Source organism: Anopheles funestus, chromosome 3RL (genome assembly GCF_943734845.2).
Source record: "Anopheles funestus chromosome 3RL, idAnoFuneDA-416_04, whole genome shotgun sequence".
NCBI lineage: Eukaryota > Metazoa > Arthropoda > Insecta > Diptera > Culicidae > Anopheles > Anopheles funestus.
This window is the reverse complement of record NC_064599.1, coordinates 80292987-80305646: the sequence shown is the minus strand read 5'-3', so window position 1 is coordinate 80305646 and position 12660 is coordinate 80292987. Positions and strand designations below refer to the sequence as shown.

At 40.0% G+C, this 12660-nt stretch overlaps 1 non-coding gene across 1 annotated transcript; it reads left to right on the top strand.

Annotated features, from left to right (window-relative positions):
• The first annotated feature begins 2592 nt into the window (after positions 1-2592).
• Positions 2593-2665, top strand: Trnar-acg (transfer RNA arginine (anticodon ACG)). The gene has a single exon. It is a non-coding gene; the product is annotated as a tRNA-Arg (tRNA).
• The last annotated feature ends 9995 nt before the right edge of the window (positions 2666-12660 follow it).

Here is a 12660-nt window from a genome sequence, read left to right as displayed (position 1 = left end):
CTGCTGGTTTGACGGGTCGCGTTGAGTACTTAGCAGTTTGTCAATCTTTCGTCAAGCGTTCGGTTCGGTTCCATCCCGGCCGGCCCATCCTTGGCCGCCGTGAGGTGAGATTAATTGTCCGATTTTGCTTTACCGGGAAGAGGGCAGAATTGTTTGATTAATGTTGTTTTGATTGTACGCTTGCGTAGTTACAAAAGCGAACTTGTACCGTCCTTGTTGGTCTTGTCAATGTGCTTAGAAAGATTGGATGATTAAACGAAGAAGCACATTTCAATGCGCAAAAGGAAGCTTTCCCAGTGTGACACGCTTATGGCACTGTAGAATGGAGTCATTTATTTCGGTGTCTTAAAAATTGATTATAAATGAACAGCAACTGCTCGGGCGTTTTTAGGGGAAAGAGGTGTTTCAAGCGTTTGGAAGAGAAGCTGCAAGAAGCTATTAGTGAAGATGAGCTTTGAGAAATGGTTCACACTTCTTGGGATAAAATTTTCTCATAAGCCAATTTGTGAGATCATTGTTAAGTATTATTAATGGTTTTTTGTCAAACCAACACCTTTTATACTTGGGGAGCGATGGAGTTCTAACGGATTTTGCCTGAGTTTGTTAGTTTGAATCTAAATTAACAAAGGATCTTAGATTAAAAATAATTCTTTTAAGGAGATATTTAAATAGCATAATGAGCCTTATTTTGTTTCAAAATTTTATAATCTTGCCAAGAAATTATTTCTTTCAATATTTCAACGCAATTTTTGTTTCTTTTTCGTTATATTTTATTGAAGCCCATAAAAGTCGAACTTAGAAAATATGTCTTGCCATTGCGAACAACCAAATTAAAGCACTAAATCATATCGTAATATAAATCGCTGTGAATATGCCTCTTCTCCAGAGTCAGTAGAAGATCTATAGATTTGTGGACGGTGACATTTTCCTACAAAGTTATCGCTATCTTTCATCGATGGTTAATTTTTTCCATGCCTCGATGAAAAAAATATGAAATAAAATGAGTTATGAGCAGTTCCATGGACTCATACCTCGGTATTCATTGCTTCTGTTACCGGTTTCCGTTCAGAACAGCTGATGGGAATGTGTTGTTTGGTCGTTTCATGTGCACATTTCCAAGCTTTCGTATAGCAAAAGAAAACAAACAACCATTTCCATTCTTGCTTGAGGCATTTCAACCTTTTCCCCGTGGCCTGGCAGAGAGGAGGCTTTCTAATGTCACCCAAAGTCAACTGTTTCTCAATCTGCCAGCAAGGCGCTGCTGTGCGTTAGTTGCGTAACATGCGTTACACGTCAGGCCACGTCTCGATGCTCAGGGACAAAAATGGCAACTCTGTTGTGACCTTTATCCTTAACAAAACGATACCTTTTTCCTACCGTTCGCCGCCGGCCATTCTTCTGCAAGCGGCATTGGCACATAAATATTTTTCTGGCACTTTTAATTGAAATACCCGTACCCGTGCGTAAAGCATCGGGCCTACTCGTACTCGAAACCTTCACCGTATGCGTACTGCCGTGGGATAATCGCAAAAAAGGGGGAAATAACGCAATAGGGAACAACAGCATAATAACAGCAGAACCGAACATACATTACAAAGAGAAAGAATAGAAAAAAACATTTAAAAATAAATAATGGCACAAAGTGTTGACATTTGCGGTGCAATCCGAGGCTAAATCATTGCTATTTGATGATGCACACAAGATACGCTAACGGGAGAAGAGAAGTAAAACGCACAATAACGAAACAAAAAAACTATTACATTAAAAAAAACGCTCCAGGCACAGAATGCGTAAAGGAAGGAAAAATAACAACAACAAAAAAACGAACATTTTCCGAAAAATGAATCGATAGGAAAATAAGATAAATAAATCGATACAATTTATAATCCTTTCGTGATGGGGAGGGACGAAACAGCCCGTTTATGGGCGAAATGGGATGCATACCGTTTGCCATAATGAATAGGTTTCGATATTCGTTGGATGAACTTTTACGTCTTTTTTTTCTTATTAAAACGATGCCGCATAAAATGCTCATAAATTACCAAACGCAATTGGAATCTGCACGTAATGGTGTTTGTGTTTTATTTTCTCTCGTCTTTCGTGCTATAAATTGAATGCCGAAATTATTTCCTTTCTCGTGATAATATTTTTTAAATGCAACAGCTAGAAGAAATTATAATTAAGATTTTTTTAAATGAAAATTAACCTAATTGAAACTAAATACAATTCAACAAATTAAAAGAGAAGTTAGCAAATTTGTAACAAAAAAAAGTTTAAGCACAGATTTTGCAGATTTTAATTGATGTGAGAAGGACAAAAAGTATAATATTTTGATAGACAAAAAGAAACAATATTTTTTTAAATAATTTTTAGCCTCTAAAAATGGTTAATAATTTAAAAAAATATAAGATATGGAACGGTAGGGTAAAGAGTCAATTTTAAAATTTTAAACGGCTTGTATAGACTGCTCTGCTCATGCGCAATCAGCTCTGCACGATCACGGCGATTTGTTTTAAAATAGATCTAATCTGCGATAGCGCAGTAGCACTCAGATGTGATTGGGTTTTAAAATAGTTCCACCACCATCAACCGGGTCCTGTGGCGCAATGGATAACGCGTCTGACTACGGATCAGAAGATTCCAGGTTCGACTCCTGGCAGGATCGGAAGGAGAAAAGAAAATTATTTTTTCTACCAACTACTTGCTCTCCTTGGTTTTTTATGCGACTCTCAAGTCGTTGGGATACGCATTCTGGTCTTTGTGCGTGTCTCTTTTACGCTTCGCTATTATTAGATAAGATAAAATAGCAAACCAGAGGTGGAGATATCTGCCCTTGACCTAGATAACATCCCCGAGTGTGACTGACCGATAGCAAACAACTTCCCCCGTAATGCGCGACAAAAATGACCCAAATAATGCGACGTCTTTCCTATTTTGTACTTATCAAACATCGTCTTAATTCTCCACCCAAGTTTCTCTGCCGTACAGAGCACATTTGCCGTGGTTTTGTGTTGTTTTGTTTTTGGTCACCACCGGGGGCTGACGCTCCACTCGAGCATTTCGCTCGAGCAATTAATATTTTCCTCTTCGGTGCGCTTCCGGTTTTTGGCTCGGGAACTGGCTTAGTGCCGATTTTTCCCTCCCTTTCCCGACAACCCGTACGATCCATGGTCCAAAAAGGAACATCATAATTTTCCTTTCTACAGAAATCCACCCAGAGCAATGGGGACAGTACATTCTTTTGTTTTTTTGGTTGGTTTCATATCGGATCGGTCGGAATGGAAACGAAAACAGGGTGTCATGTGAGGATTAACGTGCTACCGGGATGGAGGAAAAAGAGGGTAAGGGAAATGGTGGAAAGGTTGAAGGAAATGTGAAGGAAAAGCCATACATCATCGGACGGCAAACGAAAGCGCCGCTAAAGACAGCGAAGCGAAGTCTATAGGAGATATTACCGCCGATAATAAATAATGATTATAAATTATGTTTGCTTTTTCCCCGTGTTGGTGTGTAGTGTTGTACTAAGTAGCTCTTTTTGAAGAGGAGAGGGCGAGAGCTCTCTAACATCTGCGAGGTGAGCGCTCCATGTAGCTCCGCACTCACTTGCGCAGGGTATGTGTGCAGAGTGCAAGTGAGTACAAAGTGCGGAGTACAGAGCTACCAGCAAACAAACATGACTTCTCTCTTTGATAGACTTGATTGTTAGTTTGGCAAAAGGAGAAAGCATGCTAGTTTTTAAAGGTAAAAAAATATTGGTACAGTTTAGTCCACATGCGGAAGTAGATCGTCGTCAGTTTAGATTTAGTTAATGCACACTTTCAAAGACAACGTGTTTCATTATACTCCGAGCGTACAGAGCGCGAAAAAAAAGAAGAGTACGGATCTACATGCATAAAAAAAATTGTTTTCGCTCTGCACTCTTCGTGTATTAGGCCTTTCCCCAGTACGAAAATCTTAATGCTTTCTCGCTCTGTCAAACTAACAATCAAAGCTACTAGAGCGAGAAGCTCTGGTCTGCTCACATTTAGCTAACGTACACTAACAAAGACAACGTGTTTCATAGCATTCCGTGGGTACAGCGTTCGAAGAAAACGGAGAGTGCGGAGCTACATGCAGAAAATAAAAGAGCTACCTCAGAGGCCTCACTACATTGAGGCGAGGCCTCAATGTAGCTCCCGAACTCAGTACACAACACTATTGGTGTGGCGCAGGTTCTTATTGCTGTCCTTCGTTTTTTTTTTATTATTATTCAACTGCAAATAAAACCTTCTCAACGGGCATATTTGTGATTTGTAGTTACGTTTGCTGCGTTGTTTTTTTTTACCTTGTTTTATTATATTTTTTGTTCCGTTTATTTGTAAGCTTTGGTTTTGCTTTAATAGCAGACTTTTAATAATAAAATATTTTACGTTTAATATAATAAGTTTTTACTCGAAACATTGTAACCTCGGAATCCAGGTATTCATGATATGCGAGCTACAGCTCGTGAGTCTTTAAGTCAGAACTCAAGAGCTAGCTCACGGGAGTTAGTTTTCCAAGTATCTTATCTCATTATCTACTCTAGGGTAATTCATATAAGTAGTAATTAAAAATACAAGTATTCGTTTCGACTTATTTCTTCAATTTATCAAGTTCCAAAACCGATTTCTTATTTACATACCACATGGTAGGTTTAAATCATACATTACATTTTATTTAAAATATTTTTTTTTCTTTCGATTTTTCTGACATTTAATTTCTATACATCTAATATATACGACCAAAAAAAATTAAACATAATCTAGTTTTATGCTACAGGACATCCCTTTCGTCGTTACGAATGCCAAAGCTAATCAGCTGTCCAGAGCGACGTGACAACGATGCTGCGATGAGTTGAATTGATCGATTTTCTCACATCCTGCCAAAGTTCACCGTTCAACACAAAAACCCCCTTCGGACCCGGCCTCGTATTTATCCGGGAGTCCGGTCGGAAAGTCCTTCGGTCACAATTCGATCACCGTAAATCAGTACACGATTTCCTGAGTTTAATAACCATTCCTGTCCACGGGTCTTGGTGTGCGCCACGTTACCACTACCGTGTGCACACCGAAAAGGGAAGACAAAAAATCCCTCCACCCCACTCGCACTCGCCTGTTCCATCGCCTTGGGCAGTTCCCTAACGCAAAACGGATATTGCAAAACCCCGTCGTCCGTTCCATTCGCTGCTCGTTCACGTACAATGATGGGTGGAAAACTACCCTTATGGTGATCCATGGCCGACGATGGACACACACACCCGCACGCACACATTTCCGGGGGCCTTTCCGGGCTGGCTTCGTGTGCTGAAGGAAAATGCAAGGGAAATTGAAAATATAATCACTAAAAATAACAATCACCAATCATCGTCCGGCAAACGTGACAGCGATTACGTTGACACGCGGCCACAGAAGGACACACACACATACAACACATACAAGAGTGTCACATTTCCCGGGAACACTTTTTGTCACGTGTGTTTTTCTTTTTCAATGGGTGTTTTTTGGGTGGGGGCGGGTGGGGGCAGGTGGTTGGAAAACTGGACCGCGTGGACCGGTAACAAAAGGGGGTTGGTTTGTGGTTGTTACATGACGCTTTCATTCGCGTCCTTTAGGATGTAACGAACAAAGGAGAAGGGGCACAATGTGTATGTGTGTGTGTTGATTGATGCCATTCGAACCGGAAGTTGATATTTTGGGTTTTTGTGGTTTTGTGGCGTCCAATGCTGGGTGGTTAACAAACTCGGTTTTTGGGGTGGCGGGTGGAAAATGGTGAAAACATGAAAAGCGAAAACGTTGGACAAAATCGGATTATAATTGCAATTGTATGTACGAATATGTATGCGAGTGTGTGTGTGTGAGTGTCCCTTAGGTAGGCTTTGTGTGGTTGGATTTCCTTTATGATGGGAATAAACCACTTTTGTTTCATATGTTACATAAATGAAGCTGATGGTGTACCAAACTGAAATGGTTTCTCTTTACACTTATTGTGTCTGTTTTTTCCTTTTGTTTTGTTCTGCTACATGTAGCGGTGTAAGGGGTTTTTTTTAAACATTATTTTCATCTGTCGAAAGGCGGAAAATTGGCCCTCGAATGTAATTATCAGCATCATCACCATCGCAAGGACCGGACCAGACAATCAGCAGCTGAAGAGTAATTGGATTGATTTCGAGTTTTGCAATCCAGTGATAAATTAATTGATTTATTCATACGAAATCACCATGGCTGTTGGCGAGCGAACGTGACGATGAAAATGGGTTGTTTCAGATAAATTGTAATACATCAGTTACATGCACCGTAGCGACATTGTGGGTAAACGAATAATTATTTCATTTTCAAACTCAAAATGTTATATTGAAATTGTTCATGTCAGTCAAGAAGATGTGCAAGAGATATTTATTTTTAATTTTAGTTAATTTTTCTCAATAACTAATTTATTTGGAACTACAAATTGGAATACTGAAAGACATTTGACTCCTGTCACCAGGAAGAAGAGAACTTCAGAGTCTACCTGAATCCTGTATGAAGACTCTGGATATGTCTGCTCATCAACATTAAAGTTGATTGCAAAAATACTTGGATAACTTCTGAGATTGGTGTAACTTAAAGGACCTCAGTATTTCTTTTCAACAAATATAACGAGTTGAGATACTTATCGTGGAAGATTTGATAAGCACCTGAGGTTGAAGATTTCAGAGTTAATCCTAATAATAAGTAACAACTGATATTTAAGACAAGGAAAATGACAGGTCTCAAGATCCGTTCTCAAATTCTTGGAGATAACCAATAGAGTCACTACATCGTTGTCTAACGTTTATTGTTTTTTGTTAGGATTACAATCTCTTCACCAGGGACTCAACATACTTTTTAACTCTTCAGTATCGAAGTGGTATGATGAAGAAATTGAATAATGTGCACAAAACACTTAGACTTCAGCTCTTTCCAGGCAATATTTTTAAAAGAAAATTGCTGCTCCTTTAGGCAAGATTTAGTGCTTAGAATATGTTGAAATACAGTGTTCAGCACTATTGGCCATAGATTAAATCTTTGGGTACATAAATAATTAATGTAATCAGAGCGCTCTGTAACCAAGATATATATTGTCGAAAGGTCCTACATTAAGTTTGACTTTACGTAGTGTTAGAGCATTTTAATTTCACTATTTTTTTGGGAAAACGTGACATTACAAAACTTGGTTCCCGTGTTTAGCATCCCACAATGCTTCAATCACGTCCAGAACACTAAAATCGACCTCCCTCACTAAACTTCCAAAAAGGGAAAAGGCAAGAAAATGAATGCCAAAAAAAGGAAAGATTATGACCGAAATGTCTTTTAACGAAATGAAAGCGAAAGGACGCTTCTTATCGGACGGGATAGCAAAAAAAAAAAAATACCGACTGCCACTTCCGGTTAGTGAACACCAGAAATGGCACATAAAACGTCTTCCCATTTTCGGGAGCACACAAACAGAACACACACGTACGTTCGCAGGGCGTGTGGGTGAGTTCTTTCGTCTTTCGCTAGTGCCGTAAGATGTACTAGATCTTCTTGAATATTGTGAAGACGATTTGATTCGATCATAACTCTTCCTCCGGTCCGTAGATAGAAAAAAAGGTCTGGAAGTCTGTTTTTTTTCTCTAGCTGCCATTTTGTGTTTCGCACAAGCACCATCCTTGAGTGGCCAGTGATGGATGAATAGATTGTGCGCGGGACAAATGTCAACCGGAAATGGAACTCCCACCCCCCGGCCCCCGGTTGCCGGTGTGGTGTGGAAATGTGAACGTTAAGACCCATCGCGATCGATCGTCTCTGCAGAAAAAGGAGAGAATAAAATTTTATTGCATATTTTTATTGTCATTCCCGTTTTTCTTTCACCAATGGCTCCATGTAGGATGGTCCAGTTCTGTCGTCCAAGTCTGACGTATTTGACGTTTGCTGTACGAAATCGGAAGCTGCTTTCGGATGTCGTTTTAACGTGTGCGTGTGTGTGTGTATGTGTCGAAAGGTTTTCATGTCCCGCATGTCTCTGGTATGCTGGGAAGGAGAGATAAGTTGTTTTTCGATCAATTCAATTGCTCGCCAAGAACATGGAAAGGGCGGCACCATGCACCAACAAAGAAAAGCGCTTTGCCGCTCGTTGTTCAATACCAACTGCTGGACATTTCTATCACTTTTCTGTGAATAGAATTTCTGATAAAAGAAGCACCAAATGTGCTTGAATGGAAGGAATACTGAACTGAACCATGATTGCTTTTTTTTTTGTTTGGCGTGTAGAGTTAAATCAAGAATCAAGAATGGGAGTTTTATTACCTTTCGAGTAGCGTCCGTTTCCTTGGTGAACCTTCCCTTTTAGAGTTATGTCACCCTCTTCGGGGTGATGTTCCTGTTCTGCTACATTCTGTAGCGTTAGGCAACATCACAACAAGTGATGAATTTTCGTATTTTAATTGAATATATGTCCAGCCAAAAAAAAAAACAGGGGAATCCCTCGCTATTTTGCTGGGTTGATCTTTAAACTTTCCCAGACCGTTTATTGCAAGAAGAGGTAAATTTATTGCTATTGCTTTTATACCAAATGATGCAAAAGGGGGGGAATAAAAATCGAAATACTTCGCCAATGCCAAGCCGGCCGGGATCGGACCCGGGGAAAGTGATCAATGTGTGATGATGCTGCATGCATCAATGTTATGGGTGGGACAGTTTGCTTTTATACTCCAACTGGGAAGAAATTGTATATTTGTTTTATCGTTATCGAATTTTCATCAATCACCCCGGGACCTGTGTCGCTATGGCTAAATGCGTATCGGAGGTTATGGTGATTGGTTCCATCCTCTTGCGACAACGGGAACCTTAATTTCACTAATGTTCATTTTATTCTGCATCGTTTAATGGCTTTTTTTGTTTTTTTGTTGATTAAATTGGTTTTGTGTTTTATTTATTTTTCTTTCTAGAAATGTTGGCTTATCTTCTGCTTTCAAAGATAATTTTTAATCGCTACAAGTAAAAGAGATTATGAGCTACTAGGAAAGCAAATTATTTTCATTTTTAATTACTATATTGAAACACTTCCATTGCCTGGCACTAGACATGGGTGTGTAGAAAACCAGGCTCTAAATAGCATCTTACCCACAAGGAAGAAAAGCCTTTTTCCGAAGCGATGGAAAAGTTTTTCTCCCGAGCACCGATAGAGGAAGCTTAGTCGCATAAATTCTACGCTTTACCAGACACCATCTTTAGCTCTCACTAGCACTCACAAGGACCACAACACTGGTAGTTACCTAGTAAACAAGCTGCATAACTTCGATCGTTACTTTTAACATTTAAACTCCAACTTGGAGTGTGTGTGTGTGGAAAGGAGCTAAAATGGCAACGGAAGAAGAAAGAAGCGGTTACAGAATGGACGGCATAGTGGTCGTAAAAATTGAACTTCTATCCATGTTTTTCTTTTCCCCGGGCCACTGTTCTTGTGGTGGGCTTGTTCGTTGTTATTATTATTGTTATCATTATCGCCATCTTTGGGTGCTTTTAGAAACTCGCACCTACAGGCGCAAAAAAATAAACCAGTGGAAGTGAAACGCGTGGAGCAATGAGAGAGCTCTGGGTGGAAAATATTGCTTCACAACCGCGCATTTAAATTGTCTTAAAAGCTTTTTAAAAGATATCCCCAACCGTGATGGCGTGCGAGTTTAGAGTTTAGAGAAGCGTGAAGCTTAACTTTCCAAGGGATTTTCCCAGGTTTTCCCCAACCAATTCGACGAGTCGACGAGTAAATGTTTGCGATGCAATTGGCTTAAAACTGGCGCTACGAAAGTGGGTTTCGATGAATTCTTCCTATCGGGAGGATAACCACAAATAAAACAAAAAGCCACATAATACAATCCGCACTTTGTTAAAATGCTTCTCCACATGCAAACAGGATGGCGCATTTATTTATTTTTCAATTACACCGCTCCCGACGCCCTCACGCCGCACAAACTTCCGTTCCGGGATTGTTTTACGTTCAATTATTCACCAGTGAGCTGTTGGAATCGAATTTGCCCAGCGGTTTCGACTTTGGTTTTGAGGAAGGCAAGAGGCTCCAAGGAAACATTCAAGTTCACACTGTTTTGATAGCAGTCGAACACAAATGGTTCGATTGCTCAGAAACCGAAGGCTTTCTGTTTAGCGATGGGTTTTTACACACTCCACGAGTTCGGAATGAATTTTTGACCGGATTCTGATACGCCACTTTTTGGAATGGAATTTCACAGTTCGTATTTCTAGTCTAAACTTCTCTGAGCGTTGGAAAAGGGCATGGAACTGAAGAAGCATGCTTCGAGTGAGCTTAAAAAAGGATATCCTGGATATAAAAAGGGTCGAATTTCCAAATTTTAAATGGTTGCGTGGGCATTCGTTTACGTCAGCGGATTTTGAAAGCTTTTCGTTTTAGACGTTGATCAATATTGAAAGGATTCGGAAGAGACAATGTTTTAATACGCTTTATAGAAACAGTAAAATTGGTTGGAAAACTACATATGCTCACTTTATTTGAACATTCTATTTAAACATTTCAAACTATATAAAAATTAAAATTTGTATAACACACCACCAGTGTTGCCAAACAAAAAAATTCTAATGCATTTGGTTTGAAACCTGTCCAGAAGAAGAAAGGAATTAATACACAAAACAAATTATTTATTTATTAAATTAAAAAAAAAACTTCTGAACGAAAAATTAAATAAACTTCTGAATTTTATATTTTTTCCAGTGTAAAAAAAATGTTCAAACCGTCATTTAATTGCTTGAGTTAATTAATATTCGCCAGCGCAAAATAGTCAGTTAAGATTTCCACGCATTTCCACGCAGTAAACCAACCAGCATCGTTCAGTTTTAACCATAATCAATCAATTTAATCCACTCGCACCCCAACCCGTTTTAATATGCTAAAGTTTCTACCGTGTAACAAATGGAAAGTAAAATTCTCGCTCAAACCTTGTTTCATTATTCATTAAACCCCTTTCTTATCAATTCGCGTAAGCCACCCTCCGCACAGCGGCAAGTACATGATAATTTATACGGAAATCATTTCATTTCTAACCATTACCGGCATTGAATCGATATGGTAAAGTGTGAACTCGGTGACTAAACCACGCTTATTGTGTGTGTGTCTATCTGTTTGAAAATCGTTAACAATTCGTTGCCTCGGTAAAAAAGCAGTTGATTTTAAATATTTATGGGAACACAAAAAAAAAGCAGGGAAACAGAATTACCGCGTCGACATATGTTTGTTTTCCCTTTCAATATTGTACCAAAAACCTATATTTCCTTCCAGGCGAAGAACCACTTCTTGTGCCGATGGTGACACACTTCATACATTGGCAGTCGCTAGTGAAAAACCGGGTGACACACTGAGAATCCATTCCCACTGCTCCGGGTAAGTAAATTCCTGCTGCAGCTTACGCACACGATTTTCCCTTTCGGTTGTTTTGACCGTTAAGCGAGAAACCATTTATAATTCATATTTGAAAATCAATTGTTTCCTGCTTGCCTTCTTCTGCGACTTTAACAATGCGACCATCGGGTGATGATGGAATTTTCCAACACTTACATTCCACTCGACACGGTTCCTTGCGTCGAATTTTCCCATTCCACTAAACAGATGGAAAGTGGTATTAAGTGAAAATCGACCACGATTTTCCGATTTTTCTTTTTTTTCATCCTTTTTAACATCTTGCGATGCCACGTGGCTGGTGAAAGCATTGGCGACAAAAAAAAACGACACAATAACATCTCTTTTTCGGAAACTGAACAGATTTTGTTCCCCAAGATAGGATACCGCGTGTGTTATTTTTTTTTGTTATTTAATTCTATTTCGTAAGTCAGCTGAGAAGCTTTAGAAAAGGACCAAACAACAATGGCAACTGTCCTGCATCATTGATGAGTGATTTTCAATGATTTCCACCGCTCCGGCCGTGGTAAGACATCGGTGTGGTAGTTCAGCCTCATGAATCATTCATCGGCACGGGTCCATCGCTCGTACGAAAGCCGGTGCCAAGCCGGTTCGAGGCTGACCTAATCACACCTGACTCACCCGGGATACGTTGGGAAAACGCCCGGTACACCAGCTGACAGGCGGACAGCGTTTCGCAATCATATCCTCCTAGACGGGGACACGGAGGCTTACAGGACTTGATCCTTTTCCAGCATCCATCCAGCTCAAGCCACTGAGGCACCGGTGGGGCACGTGAACCTCCCGATAAGAGACTTCCATTGTCATCATCCCCAGCCGGTTTACGGTAAAAGCTTGCTTTTCTTACCATCGTTCCCACGCATAATTGGATCATTTTCCTAACCAAACCGGGGTTTTTTGTGGGGGAATGGAAACGGGGCAGGAAACGAAACACCTTTTGTGAAAAAAAACCCGACAGCAGGGCGGAAACAGAGTGATGGAACACAGCCCAAAACAGGCGCTGTTTTTGGTCGTTTGTTAGTTGTGCGGAATGGCTATGCCTACCAATAAATGAGACTAATTATGATTGAGCCGGATTGTCGGATGGTTCGTTCGGGTAAAAATGCAAATGAAAGGACGAAAGCTGACCTGCCCGTGTGTCAATTTGTGCCATTAGCGATGTGACACGGTAGTGTGCCTTTACCTCGGGTATACGGT